At 42.1% G+C, this 27330-nt stretch overlaps 1 protein-coding gene and 1 long non-coding RNA gene across 3 annotated transcripts in view; one reads left to right on the top strand and one right to left on the bottom strand.

The window, feature by feature from the left end:
• The window catches only part of AGTR1 (angiotensin II receptor type 1), a 53868-nt gene extending 45258 nt beyond the window's left edge, over positions 1 to 8610 (top strand). Inside the window, exons 3-4 of one of the 2 annotated variants that reach the window (XM_083442935.1) lie at positions 4830 to 4933; positions 7826 to 8610. The gene's annotated coding sequence lies outside the window, so the exon portion shown is untranslated. Of the gene's footprint in view, positions 1 to 4829; positions 5918 to 7825 lie in introns of those variants that run through there. The other variant, XM_083442934.1, reaches the window with a different exon arrangement.
• Positions 2517 to 27330, bottom strand: part of LOC310678760 — a 204263-nt gene continuing 179449 nt past the window's right edge. Inside the window, exon 2 of the long non-coding RNA XR_014511945.1 lies at positions 2517 to 6822. This is a non-coding gene — a long non-coding RNA (uncharacterized lncRNA). The remainder of the gene's footprint in view (positions 6823 to 27330) is intronic.

Below are 27330 nucleotides of genomic sequence, written 5' to 3'. Positions count from 1 at the left end.
ACATACAACGTGGGCACTGCAAGGAAGTTAGGAGGTGTGCCTGGCCTTGATGCATCCTTAAGCAGTAACAGCAGATTGCACTATGACTTCAGGATTTTTTTTCCATGCAACTGATTTGGTGTTCATGGAAAGAAAGAAATGTGGTTCAATGTCTACTGAAATCAGATGGATTTATTTTACTGATTGCAAACTATACGCATCTACTTTATATCCCATCAGCAGCTGTTACAAGTCTTCAATGCTCCTTATTGCTGTATATGTGCGCATATACTTTGCATTGTTTTAAATATGTAAAACAGAAATATTGTGTGCAATCCAAAGAAAATAATGCATATGTCCCATTATCAGTCTTACTTTTTTTAAAAAAGGTTAAATATGCTCTTTATCACAGGCAACTTTGCTATCTGTCTATGTCACAACAGATTAGGATCCTTCCAGCTGGACCGCCTGTCTCCATCACTGGGCATCCAAACAGCTGTTGGGAAGATCACAATCCCAGCAAGATCGAGATAGCCTTGCCTTGCTGCTGAGCCTTCAGTACAGCTTTCCCTATCCCCCCAGTTCTAACCTAGAACTTCCATCAGCCCTGACCAGCAAAGCTTATAGTCAGGGATGGTGGAACTTGTGGTCTCCAACATCTGTTGGACACCAGGTTGAGTAAGCTTACTTTAATCTTTGTAGAATATGGAGGTTGCATTTAGCAGTGAGGATCGACAGCAACTGATTTCAGTGGAACATAACGCCAATTCGCACTTCATTGGCAATGAACTGGCCGTCCCCAGCTCACCAGCACAATCTGCATGTAGGGTCCCAAGGAGAACAGCTCCCTCCTCTCTAAATAGTAGAGGCTGAGCCATTTGAGGGGACATGAGAGCCATTTACCATTACAACTGGCAGCAGCAGTCTCTTTTTTAGAGCCAACTATGGCAGGGACATGGGTGGCACTGTGGGTTAAACCACAGAGCCTAGGACTTGCTAATCAGAAGGTCGGCGATTCGAGCTCGGTCCCTGCTCCTGCCAACCTAGCAGTTCAAAAGTACGTCAAAGTGCAAGTAGATAAATAGGTACTGCTCCGGCGGGAAGGTAAACGGCATTTCCATGCACTGTTCTGGTTCACCAGAAGGGGCTTAGTCATGCTGGCCACATGACCCGGAAGCTGTACGCCGGCTCCCTCGGCCAATAAAGCGAGATGAGCGCCACAACCCCAGAGTCGGCCATGACTGGACCTAATGGTCAGGGGTCCCTTTACCCTTACCTATGATTAGGGCAACAGTGGTGGGATCCCATTGCTGTCCTCTCCTCAAAACCATGCACACTCTCTTGCTTTTACCTAGCAGTGGGTGGAGCTCTTGCTGTGGCTACCACAATACTTCCCCGCCATTGCTGCTGCTTTAATTAAAGGACTAGAGGAAATATGGATGGGGAAAAGAAGAGAAAAAGCCAACCATGGCTACCTCCAACACAGGCAGCAGTATTGCAGAGTTTTATGGCTTAAGAGAGAGAGACAGAGAGAGACAGAGAGATCCCACTGCTAAGGAAAATGCTCTTGCCCCCAACTAAACTAGCAAACCAGTTCAACCCAAAATGGTCCCCTGCCCACTCAATTTCAGAGGGAATGTAGTACTTCAGGGGGAAACACAGAAACCTGGGGGGGGGGGGAATGTTGTCAGCCCTTGTTCGCACTACTGAATTTCATCATGCAGTTAGTACACAGGAATAGAAGGCAGAGGAGGTTGGATCAAACTGGGCAGCAGATGTCATGAGGTGGTAACCATCTCTGCGATCACAGTTCCTAAGGAAAGTGTGACTGACCACAGGAATGGCTGTTATATAAGACAGTGAATGCATGAGAGGGGTGGTCCTACGTGCATAGCTCATTAGCTACCACCACAACGGCAAATGCTCATGAGCACTTATCTTCTCAATTTCATGTTCCCGTCACATCAGAGTTAATGGGTGGCTCATTTGCCAAGAATGCAGAAAAGGTTTTCCCCAGTCTGGGCTGGATCCAGACTCTCCCACTGGAGGAAGGCAGGAGGTAGCTTTTGCTGATACTGCGCAAGCTGAAAAGCTATTCTAGAAGGCCAGTGACCCCCTGGAACAACATGGAAGATGGTGCTGGGGAGAAGGGATTGGCAAAAATCTCCTCAGTCCTTTCCTCTGCTGGATCTCTGTCCCTTCCAAAATGCAATGACGCCTTCAGTTCAGGGAAGGGCAAGTCTGGATCCAACCCAAATAAAGCTTTTCTTTTCTGCTGGCAGAATTCTTTTTAACTGATGGCTTGCTGAAGTTGTAAATAAAGGTATTTATTTCTATTTATTGTATAATAAAGCTTCATCTGACTCGGAGCATCATTTTCTCCAATCTTGGATTTAATGTTCTTTATCATAAATATATATTCATAGAATAGACTGAATTACAAAAGGATAGCACTTGGTGGTACAGTTAACACTATGCTTAAATGAATATATATATATATATATATATATATATATATATATATATATATATATAAAAACATTGTGCTAATGATTCCACAACATTGCTTGGAGACACTGAAATTAGTAATCGCCTAAAGCTGTATATGAGTTTCTAGTGGGCTTTACATTTACTTTAATATCTTCCTCTACACATTTTGTATATAGGAACTGTCATCGTTCAAGGAACCCAAAGTTAAATTTCATGTTCTATAAATGTGACACCAAAATGGTAACACCTGTAGTTTCTTTTATCTTGTGGTGTTATTTTGTTGTATTTAGTGTAAAAAGTGTTACTACAAAACTGTCTATCATATACATTTTATGGGTAGAAGTGAACTAAATCATATTCAGAGTACACCCATTAAAATCAATGGTCTTAGGTGACTTCAACTCCCAGTTATTTAAATGGGTTTACTGTAAGTGTGACTAACATGGAATATCACCCTATATTGATACAAGCTGTGAAATATATTGTTCATGTGATGTATTGAAATTTCAAAGCATAATCATGACTGCTTTTCTAGCTGTATTATTATGGAACATGTAGTAGTAAGCTACTCAAAAATTCCATGAAACTTGTGGAAAATTGCAAATGTCTACGCTCATCTATCGTCCTTCGGAAACCCAACAAAGAAGAGCAATCCCAATTCCAGGAACCACGTTCACTTCAATGGATGTTCTCTACTTGGTGGCTTACTCATTGACTTCAGTGGAGGCCTGGAGCTCTACTGCACCCCCTCTGCTAAAGTGAATGGGACAGCTTTTCTATACAGCTGCCAGAGTCACTGTGCACGTAAGGGATCACTTGATCACTTTGTTTTCTTATCTCTAGAACGTCCCTTGTTTAGTTGAGTTTGTTGCCATTCATCATTGAATTAATAAGCGCAGTGAAAAAGAATTTAGGGGTGCCCAAACACAGCAAATTCACACAGAGAAAGTAGTCAAAAACTTCTGAAGTATACTCCTTCCTAACTCAAATTAGTGATAAAGGCCACAAGCCATGAAAATCATAGGTTTGAAAATTGAAACATTTTTAATTCCACATTCGTGTCTTTGTTTTGCGCTAAAGCACTGTATTGACCCTGATGGTTTAATATACATTTCTTTACACTTCTTCGAACAACAGTGAACAATCACACCTGAATTTCAGCATTAAGCAAAGTGAACCAAATGCAAAATATCTTCAGTGGCGTATTTTCAGTGGCGTATTTTCTGCAAATGCAACTCATAAGTTATGTCATCGCTTTAACTGTTGTCTACTTGTATGAGAATAGCTACTGAACCGTGTATGTTTCTTGATGATATGTTCTATGCGTGGTATCAGTTGTCATGTGTTGAGTGGTTCTGATGGTATTATCCATAGAAAGTAAATAGTGCACATAGAAACCATGTGTAGCAATACATTTTAAATATTTATTTCCTGCTGCAGATAGGTGAGCAGCACTGGTGTTTTCATTTAAAGTTAAGAAAAGTGAAAAGAAACTTGGGGAGTGTTCAAATGAAAAGTTCCTCCCTGCATTTCTGTTATCAACCAAGGTTATTAATTATTTTACATATTATAAGTCTCAAATATATGTCACTTTGAACATCCAGGATATCTGATTTAGTCAGTCAGAGTAGACCCATTCAAAATGATGGACTGACACAGAAGGACTGCCATTTCTAAGAATGAGCCTGTCTTTTTTAAAAGTACTTCTTTTTAAAGGAATTAACCATTAAAATGCACAATTTATTGGGGGCAGCTTTTTAATCCAGCCAAAAATTTTAAATATAGCTACTGATTGATTAAATCAGGGATTTGGAACCTTTGTCCCTGGACTACAACTCCCATCATCCCTAGCAATGGTCAGGGATGATGGGAGTTATAGTTCAGGAACATATGGAGGGCCAAAGGTTCGCCATACCAGGATTAAATGTTGCAGCTCTATTGAAAGAAATTAAAAAGTGATTTCAATTAAAGTTCCCATCCATATTTTGGTTCATGGGCATCTTCTACTAAGCCAAATGGAGTCCCCAAATTCTGTTCTAGAGGTCCCCAAACTGCTGGGGATCAGGGTGGAATTTGATGCAGTTCACATTTATAGGCAAACTTATCTTATTTGCACTTCTGAAATGATACATGGACCAAAACACAGCTATCCTCCAAAATGCACACTTCTCTGAATTTTGCAACGCATTTCTCCAGCCAGTTAATGTGCATAAAATTCATATACTGGGGTAAAGTGTGTATAAAATGCATATTTTAGTGAAACTAACATCTAAAAATGCATTATCTGTGGGGAAATTGCATCCAAAAATGTACCTAATGGGAGAAATTTGCACTAAAATGCTGCTGATTTTTTTTTTTAGGCAGACTTGTATCTTTTAAAAAACAAATTCGCAAAACCATGTGTATATGAGGAGAACTGAAGTGGCCAGCCCTGTGAGAACAGGATGCAGGGATGCTGTACTGGGTGAGCCATTGGCCTGATCCAGCAGGCCCATTTTATGTTTTTATGATTGGAAAAATTAGAAACGGATTAAAAAACCCCAAAAACCTGCAATTTGCAAATTTGCCAATCCTTCCCCACAACTCCCTAGAGCTGATTTTGGGGGTGCACCGAGGCTGGAAGGGACAGAAGAGGGAGAGGTAGTTCTGTTCCATGCACTGCAGCATCGGATGAGACCCTATATTATGGCACATTCTTTTAGCTCTGTCCTCTTTCTTTCTGACAAAGCGCAAATATTTTCTGTTTTAGTGGATTTCACCAAAATGAAGAGGATAGGGGAAGTTCGTTTTTACGCAGAGCTTCAGGTATCAAAGTGTACACCTTTAATATTCAGTTTACAGCCACAGGGTTTCTTCCAGCTGCATCTTGCAGCTGACAACATGCCTCCTAACAGAGGAGGTAAGAAATTTCCAGCTGTTCCTCCTTGCCCTGCAGCCCCTGGGCCCGCTCCCCAAACTACTATGGAGGGTCTCTGGAGTAGAGGATCATGCAGGAGGACTGCAGTGAGGAAGTGGAAGCTGCTGGAAATTGCTTCTCTCCCCATCTTTGATCTTCAGTTGAGCGATGCCATAAGAACAAGTAGAGAAATATTAACCAAAATTGAAAAGGCCCAAATCTTTTCCTAAAGTGAATATGTTTGCTGCACTAGTTGATTTTTTACTTCTACCACAAAAGCTATAAGAGAGTTTAATTGAACACACCATTATTTTTACAGTAGAGGGTATATTGCCGCTTTATTTTTCAAACTCCTAGAATGTAGCTCTTCACTGTGAAAATATAAACCACCAATGAAAGCCAGCTGTTCCCACTACAGATCTGTAAGCAGACTGAGAGAGAATGGACATTGCTTGCATACTACTCTTTAGTGATATGGTGTGAGCATCATTTCATACTTTTTATATGAATTGTGAATTTTATCGAAATAAACGCTGCTTATTTTGAAACTGAGCAAGTCTCGTCAAAGGAACTGTTATTATTTCTGTTAACCGCAAGTGACCCAATAGTGTGGCATTGTGCATAGTATTTACAAAACAATAGGCCATTTTGCTGCTTCATCTCTGCTCTATCCATTGGTGGTCTTAGAAGTGTTCGTGTCAGATGCAAAAAGTCAAAATAGCATCCTTTTGTCTGGATTCATGCAGCTTTCTTTGTTACTTACACACACACACACACAAACACACACACACACATCAGTGGGAGGGCTATATGTGTGAATACTATGATTTGCATGAACAGAAAATCTGCATACATTTATATCTCTATCTCTATCTCCATATCCTTCTTATTGCCTCCCTGAGAATGGTACTTAGACACAACCAGCTGCTTACCATTCCAATGACACATCTTGAACAGAGTGTATTGGTGTTGTGCAGAAGACATTCCCAAATCTGCTTCAGGAAATGTCTCGTTTGGCGAATGTTGGGATCACGTCTAATGACTCCTACATATATGGCTGGGTGTGAAACCTGTGGTCCTCCAGATCTTGTGGAACTACAGATCCCCTGACTGCTAGCCAAACTGATGGGTGTTGGAATCCATTAACACATTCTCCATCTCCTATTTTAACTGTTAAGGATTTCTTAAGGCAGAGACTGCCAAACATTTTGGGCCCAGAGAAACTGCTGTAGGCATTAAACAAACCGCAACTGCCACTTACCCTGTGGGCTACAAGGGAATGCTTCTTCCAAGCCTCGTTTGCATGAGGTGGAAGGGGAGAGACACCTGCAGGTGGCAGGTAAGACCTTTATGGGCACATGTGAGGGACATGGGTGGCACTGTGGGTTAAACCACAGAGCCTAGGACTTGCCAATCAGAAGGTCGGTGGTTCGAGCTCGGTCCCTGCTCCTGCCAACCTAGCAGTTTGAAAGCACGTCAACTGCAAGTAGATAAATAGGTACCGCTCCGGTGGGAAGGTAAACGGCGTTTCCGTGCGCTGCTCTGGTTCGCCAGAAGCGGTTTAGTCATGCTGGCCACATGACCCAGAAGCTGTACGCCGGCTCCCTCGGCCAATAAAGTGAGATGAGTGCCACAACCCCAGAGTCGGTCACGACTGGACCTAATGGTCAGGGGTCCCTTTACCTTTACCTGTGGGCACCACGGTGACATCCCCTACATTCCGGACATTCCTTGAGAACACAGAGTTTGGGGGGGAATGGGGGAAATGCACCATCTAATCAGAAAATTCAGGGTTCGAGTGGTGATTTGTTCTGGTTCCTTAGTGTGGGCAATTTCTAAAATGAAACATGGCAAAAGGGAGCTTATTTCTGTAATCATTTGGCAGCTCTTCATGCCAGGTGTTTTTTTTTTAAAAAAAATATCCATTATTTCTTTTGCTGTGTGTTCTCCTTAGAATGCACCACACAATTCCTTACTGCAGGCCTCGAGGGAGTTCATCCTCAAAGTTATGGTGCTGGGAGTCCTGGGGGCTACGGGAAACTTTGTTTTTCAGATAGGAAAGTGAGCATCCATCAGGAGTAATGCCATGTCAAGGGCCTGCTCCTCCCATGTCAGGCAGGAGTCTAACAAATCCTCAACCCCTTTTTGCAGAAGGGGACCTCCCTAGGGCCTTTCTAGCCTGAGAATACATTCCTTCCTGAGGCACACTTTTCGTAGCTGCTCCCATTGGTCACAGGCATAGATAGAGACTGCCTGGAAACTTTTTTAAAGTAGAGAAAGCGAGAGGTTGATCATAATAGCTTGAAAACTTTTTTTTTATTGGCACTTAAGCATATTTTTCCCTGATTGAAGCAGAATTCATGAAACAATTACAAGTCCATGACAAAGCCTGCTAATGATTAGCCTTCAAGAGCTGCTGTTGTTTTCTGACAGTTCAGAAGCTGTTTTTGTTTATTTCAGGGAAAGGAAGCATCAAATCTTTTATGGACTATCCAAAATGAAGAGACAGAATAGTGGCTGCTAATTATCCATTGCCATCATTTCACTAAAGCTCCCACTGCAGAACAGAAGACTTACGTAACAATTTAGAATTCTAATTAATTCTTGTCAGCAAGGAAGGCTTCTTTGAAGTAATAACATGCACTTTACTGCTCGGCGATGGTATTATGTCACACAAAGGTGGCAAACATATAACCCAATTATAGGGAAACGATTATAAGGGGCAGCAGATGTGAAACAAGTTTTATTAACTAAAGCCAAAGGAAATTATGACAAAGAGAAAAATATGAAGGCGGCAAAGGGCAGTAGAATCACAGAGTCTGTTTCACGTTAGTTTTTTTGTGGTTATCTGCAGATTCCATTGCTCCTGGTCTACAATCATTTTCATTATAGAAATGAATTGCACATAGAGGCTGAAGCCCATATTATTTGCCCGATTGAAATTAATTCAAATTTTAGAGAACGCTGGGAGATTACAAGCTTTGCGCAAGGGAGTTCATACAACCACTCCAAAAACCTTCAGAGAACATGTGCGGGGGGAGGGCATCACAGGGTCATGTGGGTTAGCCCTGCCCCCATCTAACATATGTTCATCATGGTTGAGAAGGGGCTCCATGTATGTAGCAGCATACACCCATGGATACCCTCCATTTAAGCCCTCTGAAACCAGGCATGAACTGTGTGTATGTCTATGACTGCACGTCAATCCTATATTGTGGTAAGCAAATTCCTCCTCCTCCTCCCCTGTGCGTGAATCTGTTTTATGTGTGTAGATCAGTGCACGCTGACCAACACACAGTCTTCACAGTAAGGCTCTATTCCGATGGCATGAGTATCACAACGACAGGCAGATTCTTATATGCTGCAGCCTTCATCCGCCTTCACAGCCATTGTAATATACCACATGTTATCATCCACCTGTTCTGCCATTGAGGACTTCTTGGATCATTCTTTGTCCAGCTCTTCCCCTTTGACCTTACCGCCTTGCGTGACTCTACTGGGAGTACAAGACTCCCAAAAGCTTCGCTCACAAGGGTCATATGCAAGCCTACTCACCACAACAAGGTTATGATCCAGCGAGTGAAGGTAGGCAAATAACGAGTCCATATAAAGAGGCAGCAAAATATTATACTTTCATACTGAAAGTTTAGTTCTTTTTGCAGGTTTAAGATCACAAAGGAAGCACTACAAAGAAATATTGATACTTAGAAGAGCTGAATACACAAGCAGAGGAAAACTCAGACTGTCAGAAGAGTCACAAATGGGACACCTGAGAAAATTTGGGCATACGCTATGGTACAAACACCAGCTTGTATAGCAGGCAGTGAGTAAGCTGTCACTGAATTGAAAGAAAAAAGTGAAGGGTTAAAAAAAAAGATCTGTGTGGCCGTGGGACACACACAGTAAACATTTTGACTGCATTTTTATTGAAATGGTTTAGGTAGGAGAATAAACTTTACTGGGAGAAGATAGAAGACAGCAGTGAAGGTCCACCTTGAGAAAGGTTGGTGGCAAAGAACCTAATTAAAACATTTACTATGAGTCTGGATAGGAGATGTCTTGCAATTCTTGCCATTGATCATAGGTCATAGATAAAGGTGAACCAAAAGTTTTATTTTTTAATTCTGTAGACCTCATACAACTGCAGTCAAGTTCTCCATGATCCACAACTTGGTAACAGCAATTCTTGGTAATCATTTTTTTGCGGTGCAGAACCAGGTTAAATTGTTTTGGGGAAGTCAGGTACCCATTTTCCCCATGCTGCCTCAGTGCTGTTGGCAGAAAGCCAGCTGAGTTGCAGGAACACCTGTCTTGTTACCGAAATGTGCCATGTGATTGTCCCCTTAAGGTACAATCCTTAAGGCGGTCATTAAAACCAATAGGAGATTTGTCACTGGGTGTAATGGAACATGGATTGGCGTAGTGTGGGGGGTGCAGGGGGGGCCGGCCGCACCGGGCACAACATCTGGGGGGGGGCGCTCGCACTCGAGTGCTAAAATCCACAGGTTAGGGGGCGCAAATTACTTGCCTTGCGCCGGGTGCTGACAACCCACGCTACGCCACTGCATGGATGGCATCTGTAATTTGATGAATTCGGTCCTGCATACAAAAACATCGTACTCTATGAAAAAACAAAACATAGCAATACTATGTTTTAATACTATGATTTTAAGCTCTTTTGATAAGGGGTTGCCATCATACAGTGAATGCACAGCTGCAAAATGAGAATGGACATGCCAGTTCCTACAGCCCCACGGAACTGATCTGGAGAAAATTATGGATTTTGAGTACTTCATTATCTTTCTGTTATGCTGAGAGACAAATTTATATGATACAAGATTTGGATGCTGAACTGAAGAAGGCATGCAAGCTAATATGGATAATTAGTGCAGCAAGTATTTGTCAATGTAAAATTGCTCCAAGATGCATTATTATCTGAGAACAAAGGTTGCATATGCAATATATGAAGTTCAGCGTATAAGCCGTCCTTCTCCCTATGCATTTTTATTTCTATCCTTTTTTAAATTAAAAAAAATCTCACTTTTCTTTTGACCAGAATTCAAAGAGGCAAAGAGGTAAATTATTTTAAATGATACCAAAACATTGGGGGGGGGGGGAATAAAGAGCAAAAATAACAAACAGCAGCAATAAACCACCCCCCTAAAAGAAAATTAGCAAAAAACAACCAGTAGCAACAGGAGCACAGAACTGAAGATAAAAAGCAGTAGCTACTCGCCATGTGCTGATGTCACTGGAAAGATCCTGCTGGAGACATTTAAGCAGAGATTTGTCAGTCATCAGTCAAGGATGCTGTAGTATTCTGTATTGCAATTATATAATTGTTTTTCATATTCAACTTTGATAGTCAAACAGTGGGAATTGAAACAATTGATTCATTGTTGGTATCATTTGCATTCTGTACACCTTGGGCTAATCTAGCTCCCACAGCAGGAATGGGAAATTTCTCTCATTCTGCACCATCTTAATAAGTTTTTGTGCCACCCAGTTGATCAAGGAACGGCCCATACCAAATTAGAAAACTGGCAGGTAAATTGGTGCTCATATGCTTATCCAACTCTCAGGACATTGTTGGACTGGAAACCGCAGTCCTGGTCCAATTATAAGAAATGAACAGGTACCAACATCATCCCAGTTAGCAGTGAGTTAAGTGGCAATAGAATCATACATGGATCCCTGGATCAGAAACTTATGGCAGAAATTCAGCATAGCACTATGGCAATCCTTCCATCATCACAAGCTTTTCAGCTTGCCAGGTGGAATGATCCCCCTCCCTCCTGAGCCATTTTTTGAAGAGGCAGGGGCCCACTAATTCTCACAGAAAACACATCAAGCCTATCTCTTCAGTTTCTTTCCCAATACTGCCTAGCTATTGTTCTCCCTCTCACACCCACAACTTGGTGTCATCATCTCCAGCCAGGGATAGAATAGGAAGCTACTGTTGTATGCCAACCCAATCTCTGAGTGGTGCAAGCCATGGTTCAGTTTCTTCAGAATGAGGGACAGTGCAGACTGCGGTGTCTTTAGGATATATGGTTTATTTACACATATATACTGTACAACCTGAGCCTGTGGTGGAGGGGCTCACAGCATACCCCAAGAATGTATGCTTCTCCCATCACTTCATTCAAGAATGGGTCTCTCTCTCTGGTTTCCACCTGCTTTGAGCTTCGAGCTTACACACACCTCAACTCAGGCATTTGTTCTTCTAACTACCAGCCAGTTGAAGGAGGGGAAGCCCACCCATTTGTCCTCTGACATAGAGCCACTTCCTTACATGACAAAGCAGATGCTTAGCAGACCTGTCTAGTTAGAAGAAGGAAAAAACTGGCTTAACCATTTACTCTTCTGTAGAAATTGTTTCTTATTGCCCCCTGCTCCAAAGCCATTTAGTCCAACCACAAATGTATTACAGAATATTTTTCTTCTATCTGGAGTTTTGTGTTGAGGTAAACAATTAGCAGCAAACATGCTGCTAGGTAAAATGGAAAGCATAAAGCTGGTGGTCAACAAAACAGGTTTAAAGACTCTCTCAAGGCAAATCTTTAAAAATGTAATATAAACACCCAGTTACAGAGCTTCATGCTCCGGCACTGGGGGACGGAGAGCAGGCAGGGGTGTGACGCACGTCCTGTGGGCATGGCATGCCGCCTGCAGGCGCTTGGCGTCCAGCGCGGGCAGGGGGGCAGCTGCGATGGCGCCCCACCGGGATCGTGCTGCTGGGGGTGGTGCGCTCCCCCCGCACTCCTCTTCCTCTGCCAGTGTAAACACCAACAACTGGGAAACACTGGCCTGCGAGCACTGCAATTGGAGAACAGCCTTTACCAAAGGTGTCACGGGCTTTGAAGACCCTCAAACTCAGGACAAAAGGGAGAAATGTGCTAAGAGGAAGGCACTCTTGGCAAACCCTTACCATGATCAACTCCCGCCCGGAAACCAGTGTCCCCACTGTGGAAGGATGTGTGTGTCCAGAACTGGTCTCCACAGTCATTTACACACTCACTGTTAAAATTGTGTTCATGGAAGACAATCTTACTCGGCTACAAGTGATCACCAAAGAAGGAGAATGTTACATTTTAAATGTTACTTTATTCAGTCCATAAAGTACTACTGCAGTCTTTTCTTATTTACAGTCCCAGCCCAAACAAGTGTATTGGGAAGGAAGTCCGACTGAGTTCAAGTGGACTTCCTTCCAAAGCTCTTCACGTAGAGCTGAAACTCTCCTCTATGCGACAAGATAGAAACTGTGAGTCAGGGAGAAATGCTCAGTGTTTCTTATGTGCATAAAGCAAAACCAGATGCTCTGGTACGAGAACACAGAATTCAAACAGTTGCACGTCCGCCCGTCTCTGGAGTCACATCTGTTTTACTTGAATTCATGTAAGAGTTCTTTTCTTTTTTTTATTTGATAAGCCAACTCTGCTCTCATCAGCAACCCCAACAAACTGGGATTTGAACATGTGCAACTTACATCAGAGTCTGGCTAGCTGTATTCCCTCCATAGTTTGTCAGTCAGAATGTGTGCACTATCTCATCTCCTAAACACAAGGCTTCATTCAGACTTACAGCCCAATGCTGTGAATAAACATGAGAACTACCTTCCAATTCAATCAACAGTATGTCGGGATGAGCTGTTGTTAAGGTAAATATATTCAAGTCTGGTACAGTCCCTACAACACAACAGGGATTTACTTATTTCTGGGTCACATGAACAGTGTTGTTGATAGCTAGAGTCCCACAAATGCAGCTGAAACCCTATATTCACACCCCAAGGGTGCATCCCCCTACCATCACCAACAGTGAGAGAAACCCACCTGATAGTGCGAGGCTATGTTGCAGGGCCATGGCCTCATATTTCAACACAGAGCCCTATGTGTGCTCTCCAATGTATATGCATTTTCAGAGCTCCCTACACAAAATGGCTTCCCCATTCACCAGAAATGGAGAGGCACTTCCTGCACAACCTTTTGACTTCATGAACCTTTGAAATGGAGAAGTCCTTGCCAGCTGGGGACTTCCCAATTATTGGACTAGGATGTCTCAGTGTAACTTTATCTGAAACACGGTTGTGGGAAGATAACAATAGAAAGCACCCTTCTGTAGAGATATTTCTCCTGCAGTGTTAGCTCTTTAGCTGAAGTCCCAGGAAAAGAAGAAATAGGTCAGATACCACTTCAGCTTATTTCAAATTACAGAGAAAAGCTGAACTCTTCTTACCAAAAGTCAGCCTAAAGAGACATAAGGGGAATACATATTTAGCAAAATTAATCCCTACAGATTTAAATACAAAATCAGAACATTTTAACTACCAGTTAAATGACCTGTGCTTTGCTTCCCCCCCTTTTAAGGTCAAGAATGTGGCATTTGAAAAACAAGCTATTCAAAATGTGATTAGAGAGAAGAGAGGAAGTCATTATTCCCTTGAGAAATAGTAAAGGATGTAGCTTCATTTTGCCAACCAAATGTTACTTTGAGCTCGTGGCAGTAGGAGGAAGTATTTAATTACAAAGGCAAAGTTGAAGAAATGGGATGGATTTTTTTTAAAAAACAACTATCAGGATGAGCCAGTAAACAAACAAATCTGTGTCTCTCTTTGTGGATCACAGAAGCAATTGAAACAGTTTATTTTGCAAGATTCATGTTTGTCCACATTCTTTCCATCAGGGGTTGGAAAAACTTAGCTCTGCGGATGTTGCTGGACTATGACTCCCATTATCCATGACCATTAGCAATGCTGGCTGGGGCTGATGGGAGCTGGAGTCCCCAAACATGTTAGCTAGTTAGATCAGCTGATGTTTCATCCATGGGAGCTAATGGCTAATAGTTGTTTTGCTGTCTTTTGTTTTGTTTTTCTGAAAGGGCTATCTACCTGCCAGGGTCTGAGGACTAAGGAATGTGTGTATGTCCCGTGGCGGGTATAAAGCCAAGGTTGGATTCAGTAGTAGTTGGCAGGACTGTGCTCAGTGCAAGGTATCAGCTGAAGGTGACATGCTATATGGTTAAGTATTGTACGGTTAGCAAACATGGCAAAGTGCTAGTGCATCTCTCTGTGTACTTGTATCTTTACAAGGTTTATTTCTATGACCAGAAGAACGGTATTATAGTAGATTGGTTCATGATGTACCAGCAATCTCTTACTGTAGCTAGTGTTTTTATGCTTCTCTTGCGCCACGAGACAATAAATGCTGCATACTTTTGGGGGTTGGGAGAGAAAGAAAGAAACTGAGACGAATTTATCATTTTAAAAAAAATTAGGGTAGTGGGCTGCTTCCAAGTTTCTTCTAAAATTAAGTCTCCCCTTTTATACTGTTCCACTGCTCCTACTGGCATGATGTCATTGTTGGGTGCCTACCTGCTTCCAAAAGGCTCTGCTTGTATATTTACAAATGGAGCAAATATTACAAATATGTCACATGCTTCTCCCACCGAATTAAGCCCAGTGTCAGGCTGCTGTTGACAGCTGCGGCCGATTCCCAGGAAGGCAGTAAGATAGGGGAACAACAAGCTTTTCCAGTTCTGTTTATTAATACAATTTACAGAGGCAAATTCAAGATGCACCATAATGCCTAACGTTGCCCTGAGTGAAGCTCCACCCCCCTTCTCCATTACTTCCCTATTCATCTGACTCCTCTTCCTGCCTCCAATGGTGGCTGGTACGTGACAGTTGCCTCTAAGTTCTCTGTTCTGCTAGTCCCAGCGACCGCCTGGTTTGGGGAGAGGGTACAGGTTCTGGGATACTCTCCAGTGACGGCATCTCATTCAACTGCTGCTCAGGCTCTGCCTGCTGAATGCCATCCACTTCCTTCTACTCCTCTCCCATTATTTCCCAACTTTTGCCCTAATCTCCCTCTGAAGTATGCCCTATGCCAAACCACTCCTGGTGGTCTATGCTTTCTCCTCTCTAGGCGACGCCTAAGATGACGGTCTCCACCATTCTTCCTCATCTACCCAGTCCTGGACACCCAGCAGTGCTAACTCACCTCTCAGGGATGTGTATCGCAATACAGAAATACATGCTATTCCCAAAGGGGGTTCAGGGATGTGCACAGAGAATCGAGGGGTGGAGGGGTGGGAATCCCTCCTTCTCTTCATGGGAGCCTCCACTACGTTGAAGAGCCTTCTGTGAGCGCTGAGAGACGACTGTATGCAACCCGTAACCAGGAAATGCCGTTAGAAGCTGTCCCTAGCTAATTGCAATGGTCAATGTCCACTCTTCTGTAACAGCTGCTAGTCATTTATCACACCAATATGGTTCTGAAACAGTATGCTTGAAACAGCTGAACCAACTGGGACCAATTTAGAAGAAAGAAGCATGTTTAGAGAAAAAGGAAATGACCTATGACATTTTCGCCGTAATACATTTTATTTGATGATTTCCCACAAGTCCGTTTTTAATGTGTGTTTTTTAATGAATTTGAGTCCTGTTCATTATCATACAGTGAATCTGTTGTTCTTGTTTGTTTGAGACTGATCAGGCTTCCTCTTAACTTTCTAAACCAGCTGTGGGGAACCAGTGGCCCATTGGGTACTCCCTGGTGTGGCCAAGGAGGCATCAGCTTATTATTGGCACTTTCAAAGCACACTGCCTTTCCCCACTAATGTTTGATTTCAGACTGTACAAGCAAAGGAAAATGAATCACCTGATATCATTGTGCCATGAGAGGATTGACAGGTGAGCATCCCAGTCCACATGTCAAAGTTGGCCATCAGGAAGTAGGGGAGATAAGGATCTGTCCTGCCAACCAGATCTAATTCCCCACTCCTGTTCTAAACACTGTGCACCCCTTTTGTTCAAAGCCTCAACATAATAAAATGTTTGTTATTTTTAATTCAATCCATTAGCTATAACCGAAACCTTTTTCTGTAGCAAGCCATGATGGACGAAACAGACATGTAGTTCAGTTGTCTTGGAGAACAAGCAAATGAAAAATGTGTGCATCTACAGTAAGGAGGTGAGGCAGGAAAATGTTAAGTCCTGGGCCATAGTAAAGAACTGATATTAATCATTCAGGAGAATCAGCAAGATTCTTTGATGTTAGTCTAGTAAAGTGGAGCAAATAGGTTTTAATTCTTTAGGACAGGATTTCCCAACAGAGTATTGGAAAGTAGCCCAAAGCAAACATGAAAATCCTATACAACTTCCAGAAGCTTGGACTTTGGTAAAAGTTAAGAAAATATTATGGAGCCATTACCCAACATGCATCTATATTTGCTACTGTTGTTCTCACAGGGTAGAGAAGCACTTAAGAAGCAGTTCTGCAGGGGAAAAGGAAAAGTCACAGCTATGTAGTGCAATTACTTAGCAACTAAACAGTAGAAAATATTGAGAGCTTGAGAAATATGACTTGAGAAAATATTCTGCTTCAAGATGAAGTTACTGAGATAAGCATTCTCTTAAGATTGTAACTGTTTCCCCAAGTTAGAATACAATAGGTAAAGGTAAAGGGTCCCTTGACCATTTTTATTCTTAATATAGCTATATAGCCAGTGTGGTGTAGTGGTTAAGAGAGGTACTCTCGTAATCTGGGCAACCGGGTTCGCGTCTCCGCTCCTCCACATGCAGCTGCTGGGTGACCTTGGGCCAGTCACACTTCCTTGAAGTCTCTCAGCCCCACTCACCTCACAGAGTGTTTGTTGTGGGGGAGGAAGGGAAAGGAGAATGTGAGCCGCTTTGAGACTCCTGAAGGGGAGTGAAAGGCGGGATATCAAATCCAAACTCTTCTTCTTCTTCTTCTTCTTCTTCTTCAGAAATGATGGAGCACTAACTCCTTTTCATATTTACTTCTGTTCTATCCTATGGCTATACAGTCAAACCTTCGTTGTAAAATGTAATCCATTCCAGAAGACCGTTTGACTTCCGAAACGTTCAGCAACCAAGGCATGGCTTCCGATTGGCTGCTTCTTGCACTCAAGTAGAAGCTGCATCAGACGTTTGACTTCCGAAAAACATTCATTTATTGAAGTTTTCAAATAAAGCATATATTAGATAAGCACAACTTATCATTGTCCATTTAACATCTCTCAATTATTACATGGGACTCCCCCACACCTCCCGCATACACTTACATCATTATTAAATTTATTTCAAACAAATTATCATTTAACTCATCTTAATTAATAATCTTAATTTGGTTTGACATATAATTCAGCCTTAAATCTAATTTAATGGTAGACAATTATCTGCACTGGCATCCAATTCAACACTCAGCCAAATTACAATATTTTTGTAAATAAATCTTGAATTCCCTCCAGTCTTCTTCCATCCTTTCTTCTCCCTGGTCTCGAATTCTGCCGGTCATCTCGGCTAATTGCATATAGTCCATCAGTTGCATCTGCCATTCTTCCACAGTGGGTAGCTCCTGAGTTTTCCAATTCTTGGCAATTAATATTCTTGCTGCTGTTGTTGCGTACATAAAGAATGTTCTGTCCTTTTTTAACACACTCTGGCCTACAATACCCAGGAGAAAGGCCTCTGGTTTCTTAGTAAAGGTGTATTTAAACACCTTTTTTAATTCATTATATATCTTCTCCCAAAAGGCCTTCACTCTAGGGCAGGTCCACCAGAGGTGAAAAAATGTTCCTTCATTTTCCTTACATTTCCAACATTTGCTATCAGACGAATGGTATATTTTAGCCAGTTTAACAGGGGTCATGTACCATCTATACATCATTTTCATCACATTTTCCTTCAACGCATTACATGCAGTGAAGTTCAGCCCAGAGGTCCACAACCTTTCCCAATCTTCAAACATAATATTATACCCAATGTCCTGCGCCCATTTTATCATTGTTGATTTTACCATTTCGTCATGTGTGTTCCATTTCAGCAGCAAGTTATACATTCTTGAAAGTACCTTAGTCTTAGGTTCTAACAGTTCAGTTTCTAACTTTGACTTTTCCACTTGGAATCCTAGCTTTTTGTCATTTTTAAACACTTCTTTAATCTGAGCATATTGTAACCAGTCTCGCACTTTGTCTCTCATCTTTTCTAAACTCTGCAATTTCCAGTTGTCACCATCCTTTTCTATTATCTCCCAATATTTTGGCCAGTTGGCCTCCATATTGGCTCTTTTCCGAGCCTTAGCCTCCAGGGGTGACAGCCACCTCGGAGTTTTATTCTCCAGTAAGTCTTTATATTTTGTCCAGACATTAAAAACTGATTTTCTGACAATATGGTTCTTGAAGGCCTTATTTATCTTAGCTTTATCATACCATAAATATGCATGCCATCCAAACGCGTTATTAAAACCTTCCAAATCCAAGACATCCGTATCTTCAAGAAGTAACCAATCTTTTAACCAGCAGAAAGCTGCAGCTTCATAATACAACTTTAAATCTGGCAGGGCAAAGCCCCCTCTTTCTTTCGCATCTGTTAATATTTTAAATTTGATTCTGGGCTTTTTGCCCTGCCAGACAAATTTAGAAATATCTTTCTGCCACTTCCGGAAGCACTCTGTCTTGTCTACAATCTGCAGTGTCTGAAACAAAAATAACATTTTTGGCAATACATTCATCTTGATGGCAGCTATTCGGCCCAACAAAGAAAGTTTTAGTCTTGACCAACTATCCAAGTCTCTCTTAATCTCTGACCAACATTTTTCATAATTATCTTTAAATAAACTCAGATTTTTTGCTGTTATGTTTACCCCTAGGTATTTAACTTTTTTAACCACATTTAGTTCTGTCTCTTTCTGAAGCTGTTCCAACTCAGTATCTGTCAAGTTTTTCCCCAAAACTTTAGTTTTTTGCTTGTTTAACTTAAATCCTGCCACTCGACCAAAGTTTTGAATCAGTTGTAGTACTCTTTTCAAACTAGACTCCGGCTCCTGTAATGTCAGAACTAGGTCATCTGCAAAAGCTTTAAGTTTATATTGTTTCGCTCCGACCTGAATCCCTTCCACCAACCTGTCCCCCCTAATCATATTCAGGAGCACTTCCAGAACCGAAATAAACAGTAATGGGGAAATCGGGCAGCCTTGTCGTGTACCTTTTTCAATTTTAAACTCTTCTGTAACCACATTGTTAACTATCAGTTTAGCCTTTTGTTCTGAATATATTGCCTCAATCCCGTTCTCAAACCCCCGTCCCACTCCCATTTCTTTTAAATTCCCCTTCATAAATTTCCAAGATATGTTGTCGAAGGCTTTCTCCGCGTCTATAAAAATTAAAACTGCTTTAGTGTTTATGTTTGTTTGTAAAAGTTCCAATATGTCTATGATGTTCCTTGTGTTAGTAAACATATGTCTGCCCGGGAGAAAGCCTGCCTGGTCTTTATGGATTATCTCACTTAAAACTTTCTTAAATCTTCGTGCCAAAACATCTGCAAATATTTTGTAATCCACATTTAAAAGGGAGATGGGACGGTAGTTCTTGAGTTGTGTCTTTTCAGTTTCTGACTTTGGAATCAATGTGATAAATGCTTCTTTCCACGATTCAGGCGCCTTCTTCCCCTCCATTATTTCATTACTGACCTCCAACAAAGGTTGTATCAAATAATCCTTCAATGTCTTATAGTAGTTAGAGGTCAGTCCATCTGGCCCTGGTGATTTGCCCTGTTTCAGACTCTGGATGGCCTGTTCAATCTCTTGTCGTTCTTTGGTCTCTAAACAGGCCATCATTCATCTTCCATCTAAAGGAGCCGGTTGGGATCAATGTCATATCCATTCTCAAGGCGTTATGGTCGGAGCATGTTTTAGGGCAGATTTTCACCTTCCTCACCTTAGGTGCCAGACTTCTAGTTATCCATATTTGGTCGATTCGTGTCCAAGTCAATTGAGCTTCAGAAAAGAATGTTCCTTCTCTTCCCAAGGGGTTTCTAACTCTCCAGATGTCAACCCAGTCCATATTGTCAGTCATTTCAAAAAAGGTCTTAGGTAGTCTTCCCTCTTTAGTAATGTTCTGGTTCTGTGACTTATCCATATTTGTTGATACTACCCCGTTCATGTCCCCCATCATGATGACGTTGTTGTAATCCAGATAATCCAGCATGATCTCGTGCAACTTCTTATAAAAATCCGATTTTCCTTCATTTGGAGCATAAATTCCTAATATCAAAATTTTTTCTCCTTGATACTGTACTTCTATTGCGAGGATTCTTCCACTTTCATCTTTAAAGAGAAATTTTGGTGAAAGGCTCTCTTTTGCATAGATCACCACACCTCTCTTTTTAACTGTATCCGATGATATAAATTCTTGACCAAGCCTTTTATTTATTAACACCTTTCTATGGAGCCTAATCACATGTGTTTCTTGTAAGCATATAATGTCCAATTGTTCCTTTTTTAAAATATGAAAAATTTTAGACCTTTTTTCGGGACTGTTACAGCCATTTATGTTCCAGCTCAAAAGCTGCAGAGACATCCTGGATAGGTCTGGTTATTCTTTCTGGGGTGGTACCTTGTTCTCCGGTCCTTGAGGATCCGAGGGGGCGGGCTCCCCTGGAAGTTCTGGCGCTGGCAATCCAAGTCCTTTGTGGAGGTCTTCTCCGTGTGCTCCCAAAAACTTGTCTCTATCTTCCACTGTTTTGATTTTGATCTTTCTCCCTCTGTAGGTAAAGGATAATCCTTGTGGGAACTCCCACCTGAAGATAATTGCGTTGCTTCTCAACAGTCTTGCCAATTCCGTGTAGTTAGATCTAAGGTCCAGCAACTGCTTAGGAATGTCCTTGTAGATTTCAATTCTCTTGCCCAAAATGTCTAGTGACTTTTCGTAGTGCAGGCCCAAAATCTTGTCCCTTTCCTCCTTTGATCTCAGTGTTATCAAACAATCTCTGGGCTTCTCTGTCCTTCTGACTCTGCCAAGCCTGAAAGCAGATACGATTTTGAAGTCTTTTTCCTCTAACTTCCAAAACTTGGCAAATTCCTTAGTTAGAAATTCAATAAAATTATCTTCTTCCACCTCTGGTATTGACCGTATCCTCAAGTTGGTCTCCCTGTTTCGCAGTTCTGTCATCGAAAAGTAAATCTGATGTTCTCCAACTTGTTTGCTGAGTGGTCTTACTTCTTTCTCAAGTTCTTCCAGTCTTTGACTAGTATCTTCAGCCAGTTTACGATTTTCACCTACAGCCTCCTTTAATTCTCCAATAGACTGGGCATTCCGTGCAACTTGTCCAGTCAGCTTATTCAAGCTTTCTGTGTTCTGTTCAATTTTAGCTGTATGCAAATCAGCCTTCTTGTCCAGAGCCTCCAGTTTCTCCAAAATTTTCTCCAAGACAGAGCTACTTGTCCCTGAAGCCATATCTCCCAGGTGCAGCTCCTCTGTCTCTCCCTCCCCTGCCTGTATTAGGGAGGCCGCCTCTATGTCTGGAGGCAAAGTGGAAGGCAAGGCCGGCACAGAAGATCTGCGCTGTGAGGCTGCAGATAAAGTTAGAGTTGTTTGTTTAGTCCTTCCTCTTCTCCTTGCGCCACTCATTCCAAAGTTATCTGTAATCCAAGGTCAATCCAAGTTGTTCCCATGAGAAAGCAGAGTCCCAGATACAATAGTCAAGCAGAGGCCGGGAAAGGGAAAGTAGGACAAAGTCACTGCTGTAAATCCAAAATCCTCTAGAGGGAGCTTAGTACGTCTTCAGGGAAAAGATCAAATCCAAGTTAAACTTGTAAATTTAAATCCATGTCCATCGCCTCCACAATGTATTATTTTTAGCAGAGTAAAACTTAAAGCAAAACAGTGTTTCTTACAGTGCCTTGACTGCAACAGTTTCAAAGTATCCAGTTCCAACTCAGAATGTTTCAAAACCTGAATTCAATGTATCCAAAGTTGCAAACTGGTGCTCTTCCAGGCAGCTCCAGCACCAGAGATTCTTATTTATTTTGTAATCCACTGGTTCCACAGAAGAAGAGTATCAATGCACTCCCAATATGACCAGCAAAAGTCAATAGCTCAAAGTCTTTCACTCAGAAAACTGCTTTAACAGGGTGCCAGCATTTAGTTAACGCATAACTTTTTGTCTCCACTCCTCCTGCTCTTTGCTTAAAGTTCAGTATAGCGGGAGATGGGCTTCCTGCTTATCCTCACTCCGTTTTCAGCCAAATTTCAACTTTTTTAAAAAAGTTTTAAAAGTTTCAGAAAGTTCTCAAAAAGTTTCAGAAAGTTGACAAAAGTTTCAGAAAGTTTTCAATGTCCAAATTTACTCACGGGTTGTAGTTTCCAAAATTCAGAAAAGTTGCAGGAAGAAAGGACAGCGCTGACCGGCAACAGCAACGCGGCTTCACTTCGCTGTTTGCGCAACGACCCACAGCGCCGCTACCCCCTCCGCGATCCGGAGCCCCTTACGGGGTCCCTTCAACGTTTTGGGGGCTGCTTCTGGCGCCCGCCGGGTCCCGAGACCACAGGCTTCTGCCACCTGTGGTTTTCCTGAATGGGTCTCCGCTTCGCCGTAGCGGACGACCCGTTTACAGCGGAGCTCCCTTCTCCTTACTCGGAGAAGGCAGCCATTACCGGTCGCGCCGCCTCCGGAAGTCTGACTTCCGAAAAACATTCAAAAACCGGAGCATTTACTTCCGGGTTTTCGGCATTCAATAGCCGAAACATTAAAAAATGGAGCCATTTGAGAACCGAGGTTTGACTGTACAAATAAATAACATGTAATAGCACATCAAATACAAAGTTCTATTCTGTTCAGTGCAGTTACTTGATTATTTATGGAATAAATCCTGGGGAATTGTTTGTGCCCAATGTTCCTGGTAGAACGTCATCTGTGCAAGCCTTGATCATTTCTTGATCAGCTCCCATCCTTTTCAATGGAATTTCAAGCCTTGGACTTGAAACTTTCTTGTGGATTGTGCCCATTCTTTCACTTCACCAGGTAACACTTTAAAGCTGGTAGAAAACTCCCTTGCCAGCAGCCCCTGACACTGGCTGATTCAATGTTTGATCTAGCTAGAGAATTTCTTCCAACAAAAGGTCATCCACCACATGTTAAAAGCATCCGGAGTTGAAGGTATCCCTCTCGCTTGAAACGTTATCATGCCGACCGATCACAAACAACAGATAGAGAAGAAGGGAACTTTCATGATTTACATCACCCACGAAGGCCAGTGCATGAAAAGAACAACAGAACTGTAATTTACTGTGGACCAGATGAAGAAATTTCATCCTTAGAAAGAGCAATCTTCCATTTCTCTGCTCTGAGCAAAACTCTCATTACTGCTGTGTGGGGAACCTTTAGAAGCCTAATCCCTACAATTAGGAGAATTTTGTTGACAGGAGCATGTTAGGAAGATGAGACAAACTCCCAACCTTTGCCAAACTAAAACTGTTAGGTGGATTTGTGGCTGGTTGACAGACTGAACCCAATGAGCGCTCAATATGGTTCCTCATCATGCTGGGAAAAAGTGACAAGTGGGGTGTCGCAAGGTTGTTCAACATCTTTATAAACACCTTGGATAAAGGAATTTAGGGGATGGTCATGAAATTTGCAGTCATGAAAGATGACACCAAACTGGGAGGGGTATCTAGGCAGAATTGGGATTCAAGATGACCTTATCAGATTGGAGAACTGGGCCCCAACAAACAAAATGAATTTCAATAGAGGCAAATGTAAGGTTCCGCACTTAGGCAGGGATAATCAGCTGCACAAATACATGTTTGTGGTTTAGCCTAGATAAGAGGAGACTGAGAGTAGATATGTATCTAAAGGGCTGTCACATGAAAGCAGCAACAGATCATGCACTAACAGTGCCTGGGGCATTCTCCCAAGCCTTTGGCTAATTAAACAATCAATGGCCTTTCAAACCGTGGAGCAGTTATTGGTTTTGTTTGTTATTTTGGTATGCATTTTTGTGTTTTTATACTGTAAACTGCCCTGTGATCTTCAGATGAAGGGCAGTATAAATAATAATAATTAATAATAATAATAATAATTCCAGCTTGCTTCTAACTAATATGCCTTACATTCAGTTGGTAGGAAGGTTTGGTCTTGCAGAAGAAGCAGGATACCATAGCATAGTCTTCAGCTGCCCAGTAATCATTGAATTTTTGTACTCAGACAGTCCCTAGCTTCCTCCCCACCCCCACCCCGGTCCTGCTTCTGCACCTTTAATAGGAGCCAGACAGAAGGAAATGTGAGTAGGTAACATTTTTCCTGACATGGAAAGCTACACTTGCTCCCTGTCTGTGTGTCAGGCTACCTATGAAGGCGCAGGAGCAGAGCATGGAGAACGTGGCAACCTGAACTACCCGGTGCCTGTGCATTGATTAATTAGTAACTTGCTCTTCCTCCAAGGAGTTCAGAATGTTGCTTTAGCTCCTCAACAACCCAGTGGAGAGATTGTGATTTCCTAAAGCCCAACGGTGTGCAGCACAGGTTTCAACCTGGGTTTCCCACACCAGTCTAGCAGCCTGGTCATCAACTGGGTTAATTCAAAGACCACTTTGCCATGATAAGAGGAAATGGCTGACCAAATTCTCGTGCATCGGCACCCCAAAATGACCTGCTGCCAATCCCCATTGCCATGGATGCTGGTCATCCACCCACCTCTAGTAATATTTGAAGTGTGGGTAGACCATCAGTGGGCCAGATCGTGGTACATTCAGGAGGCTGGATTTGTGCCAACCTCTACTACTCCCACTTCACTGGCTCTCCTGATTTAGTCTCCTCACCAAGAGTCTAGGTTTCCAGATGACCTGTTTATTGACCTCCCATTCTGATTTGTTTGGACAAAGTTTGTGGAGAGGTGAGACGACATTGGCTATTTATTGAGCCTCCATTTTTAATTGTGTGCAGAGATGTTAGATGACATTGCATCTAGCAAATGTTAGGCCACTCTCCCCAGTGCATTTTCCCATCACTTTTCCTATTGCAAAAAGTCAGATTTAATTGCACAACCTGGATTTGCCAGTATGAGGTTGAATTGCACCCAAAAACAACAGCACTCTGGAAGCACCCCGAATATCAGTCTTGCACCGTTGGAGAAGAGTTATTCTAAAGATAAACAGACCTCTAGATGGCTTTAAATTAAACAGACGTGCAAAGGCAACAGTTGGGATTTGGGTAGGATTAGCAGGGTTGTAAATATATAAGGCATATATGTAATTTATTTCTCGCAGAAAGACTAGAGGTAGTGAGTAGCAACATGGAAATCCATTGCACCAAATGTTTTAACAGCATTTTGCACAGCATTTCTCAGTCATGAAAAGTCTTCTTGCTTTTATTTCAGACTTATCATATATCCAGGAAAAGAGAGAAAGAAGAAATGCCTAATATGCCCACCCCATCTCTGTCCTTGTGGTTTCTTAGAATCTGTTCCCTTACAGTTACACACTATTTATCTAGTTTCTTTCCCAGAAGCTGTTGAACTGCTCTGCAGTCACAGCCAACATTAATTAAATTTTGCAAGTACAGAATATTACATGTCCACCTTTGACTATTCCCAGGCTCCCCAATGCAAAAAAAAAAAAAAAACCAGCAGAAAATGCTATCTCTAATCAAGCCCCACACAACTCAGCTCTTAATTTGTTAACCCTTCCATTTCAATAGTAGTTCATTGGGGTGCACTGGGCCAGATAGTGGCAAGATCAAGTGGCAAGCAAGCTCTGGGCTAGTCTCCAGGGCTTGATGCAGGGGCTTTTAGATGCAGAAAACTGCACCTGGTGACCTTTCGTTTGCCAGTCATTTTACCTTAGTACCATTATCGCAACTGAGATTTTAGGTGAGTCAAATTAATGTCCTGGATCCTTACAGCCTTACTGGTAAGAGGGTCAACCATAGAGAAATCAATGGCAAAATTATGTATAAAGTCAAGGCAGGAAGGCCATTTCTCAGCACCCTTCGCCTTAGCCAAACCCATCTGTGGTTCATTCCTAAACACAAAATAAAGATTAGCAGATCATAATAGGGAGCACAAGTCAAGAGTGCTGTTGCATTGTGGGCTTCCCATTGTGAAAACAGAATGCTAAGACTGGATGGACCTTTTGTCTGATTCAACAGTGGTCTTCTTGTGTTTCTTTTATTATGTTCATTCTGGATACCATAAGTCAGTTGCATGCTTTGGTGGAATGGAAATCAATCTATTCCAGCCTCACTTACTGAGAGTTACATAGGGCGTCAGAAGCTACCACATACAGAGTCATCGGTCCATCAAGCTCAGTATTATCTACACAGACTGGCAGAAGCTCTCCGAGGTCTTCCCCAACTCTACCTGGAAATGCTGAGGAGTGAAGCATTCAACCATTAAGTGGTGTCACACCCCTAAGTTATAGGCCCCATGAAGGAGAACCTAAGTATTCTAGGAATCCTTAATATCTATATTAGAGATAAGCAACTAGAAGCAGATGAGTCTGATCTGAATTCCCCCTCCCACAAACCCCTCCCTGCTAAAAATTGGTTGCCGACCAGGTATAATTTTCAAATAGAGGAACAGGGGCCCTTTGACATGTCTATCAGCATTGCATGAAAAGTGGAGAAAGTTTTAATGGAGACAGATAACGCTTGAACCAACCAATAACACTGCCTGACAAATTCCAGATGGCGAAAAGTAACAACAAACCTCTCCTCCAGAACAGCTGCCTCCATCTGTCTGCTTCACATTCTGTTTCTATCCTCGGATGATGGATGTTGGCTGTTCTAAAGCTAAAACATTTCTTGAGTGGCCATCTATGATGATCCCGAGTTTCCTCGACAAAGACATTCCTATTTGACTATGCCCAGGCTTCTTTCTGAGAGATCCTGACAACAGGCAAAGCTTAGTCATTCCTAACTGTTATGCATATTGTCTGTTGGGTGCCTAGAAAGCATCCCCTAATTCCCATTTTTGTTTATGCTATTAATGGCTGCCTATTCACCTTTACACATCCTTAAGTATCCTGAAGGCACTTAAGGAATTTTGCAATTCCTCAGCAGGCTGACCTTGGAGAGGTGAAAATTAAATGTTTTCCCTGAAATTATTATTAATCTAAATTAGCATGAGGATGGTACTCTAATATTTGAATGAGTTTCCTGGACTGGCTTC

The sequence above is a fragment of the Podarcis tiliguerta genome (genome assembly GCF_965153285.1).
Source record: "Podarcis tiliguerta genome assembly, chromosome: 5".
Lineage (NCBI taxonomy): Eukaryota > Metazoa > Chordata > Lepidosauria > Squamata > Lacertidae > Podarcis > Podarcis tiliguerta.
Note: the sequence above shows the minus strand (reverse complement) of the source record. Positions and strands in the feature narration are given on the sequence as shown.